The sequence below is a fragment of the Nannospalax galili genome, unplaced genomic scaffold, assembly GCF_000622305.1.
Source record: "Nannospalax galili isolate Female #2095 unplaced genomic scaffold, S.galili_v1.0 scaffold646, whole genome shotgun sequence".
NCBI lineage: Eukaryota > Metazoa > Chordata > Mammalia > Rodentia > Spalacidae > Nannospalax > Nannospalax galili.
In genome coordinates this window covers 2,098,625-2,101,300 of record NW_008355279.1, presented here as the reverse complement: position 1 = coordinate 2,101,300, position 2,676 = coordinate 2,098,625, and positions in this window count along the sequence as shown.

The window sequence follows — 2,676 nt, the reverse complement described above, 5'->3', positions numbered from 1 at the left end:
ATATATAATTTTAAAATAAAAATGATGGTGTAGTTGTACAGTAACCTGAAATGATGTCCACAATATACAGTAATGCATGATTCAGAAAATATGATCTCACTCAAATCTTCAATCTAATTCAATATTTCTGTCTCAAGTAATTTCACATCAGTCCTTTTCTAAAAGGTATTTTCTAGATGAACCTTTAAAATGGACATGTTTTCAAGGATACTAGAAAACAGAGAATTACATTCAATAATTCCTAAACTAATAACAATCTCTCATCAGGCAAGATTTCATACTGTTCTTAGCTCTAGTTCAATCTACAGGAAGGACACAGCCAATGGGTAATTATTTTAAAGTAGGTCAGTGCCCACAGCTTAGGCTGTTGTTCTGATATGTAGCATGTTCCCTGCTGTTGCAGGCAGGGCTTTGAGTCTATGATGGAACTTCTACATTGAATTTGGACTCATCCATGAAACTTTTATGTAGGTTCAAATAAAAAAATATATAATTATTTTGGACTCCCAATCCTAGAAAGAGTATTAGTAAATCAGTAGTCTTTCTTACACAAGTTACTTTGATGATCACCTAACTGTTCAAACAGAGAAGTTTACCACATGGTCTTTGCCTTCAAAGAGTTTCATTGCTAATAAAAACCTGTTGACCTCATATAGGCAGAATCCAATGCAAAGAAGATTTGGGGTGGGTTCCTAAGCCCAGGGGTCATGTCTCGACTTTGCCAACAATGATCCCTTTTACCCCCATTTCCATAACTGTTGTATGTCCTAAGTATATACTAACAAATATATACATAATATATAACTAAATATATTTTTATATAAAATCATATCTGATGTGTTTTAGAAAGAATAGAGAACCTGAAAATCAATTAAGATGCACAAATGTGGTCACCTTTAGCCACAAAATGGGAAAAATATGACAAACACAAAAAGCCTACAAAACCTCAAAATTTAACCTTTTATTACTGTTAGCAGATCCTGTATTAGTCAGGGTTCTCCAAAGAAACAGAACCAGTAGAATGAATACATATGTATAGAGATTTATCAGCTTAGCTCACAGGATAGAGTCCGAGTAGTCTAACAATGGCTGCACCACACTGGAGAGGCTGAGAATCCATAGCCGCTCAGTCCATGAGGCTAGATGTTTCAGTAGTCCCAATCTGGTGCTGAAGGTCTGACAGATTCCGAAAGATCACCTAGTCTTCAGTCTACAACAGCAAGACAAACTCACCAGAGAGAGAGAAGGCAGGCAGCAAGAAGCCTGGCATTCGCCTCTGCCTTGGTCTTTTATATGGGCTTCCATCAGAAGGTAACACCCACATTTAGGGTGTATCTCAGATCCAATCAAGCTGACACCCAGGATTAGCCATCACAAGTCCACCCCTTGTCAACTTGACACACAATAGCATCTCTCTATGTCATGCTTAATTTTCAAATGAAAACAATGTTGAGGTCGTAATTTCACCTAACATGATATGACTATCCCATCATACAAGGACCCGTGCATTATATATCTTAGAGTAGGTGATAAGGTCTTTGAGGAATGCTTAGTCCTTTAGTGTCTCATAACCCAATATAATCATATAGGTTCACAACACTTACACTTAACACTTATCTCAATTACACATTCAAAAAGAATAACTCAAGTATCTTCTTAACAGATGTGTATATATGCACAAGCCTATTCTTAACCAAATAGGACAAAAATACTCATGTCAATTACAATCCACATTTCTGCAACTGGTCACATGACCTAAGTTGGTATTTGTAACTACCTTCCTCTACTACCCATTCTGTATTTCCTCCACCATCAGCAAGCACCTCTGCAGGTCTTGGCTCTTTCCCTGGAGGAGTGACCCATACTTTCATCCCTGAAGGGTCTGGGCCATTTGTTGTCCTGTCTGGACTGGGTTGTTGCAGTTTCCCACTGACCTTAATCACAAGACATGGTAACACCAAAAGTCTCCCTAAGGAATCTCCTGCCTTCCAGATATAATCTTCCTTACCTCCATTGTGGAGAACCAGTCCAATTTCCCCCTGGTAGTCTGGGTCAATCAGCCCTCCTAATACTGTTATTCCTTTCTTAGCCTGCTGACTTAAGGGCATCAGAAGCCCAAAGTGGCCAGGGGGACGTCTTCCAGTTCAATGAATGTTTGTTGTCTCTCCTGGCAGAAGCACTCCCTCTTCTGGAACCAAAACATCCAAGCCAGTAGAGTGCAAAGTTGAGGATACAGGAAGCAAAAAATTTTCGTAGTGGGTCACCTGTGGTGATAGTGAATGGAATCATTCCCACTTCCACCCCTTGATCCTGGACCCGTGAATCCTGGCTACAGGAGAAACTGTACCATATATTGGACACTGATTCAAAGCATACACTGCCTTCTGGAGGACCCTGCCCCAGCCCTCCAGGCTATTGCCACCTAAGTGGCGCTGTAACTGTGTCTTTAAGAGACCATTCCATCGTTCTATCAAGCCAGCTGCTTCAGGATGGTGGGAAACAGATCCTCTGGTGCCTTCTGTGATATTTTATCCTTCATGGCTCTGTTTGCTGACTCAAATCTTACCAAAGGCCAGCTAAGTCTGGATTTTTCTACCATGGTAAATCAACATTTTCCACCATGGTAAATCAATATTTTTCCATATAATTTAATTTCATTTTGTTTTGTATTATTTT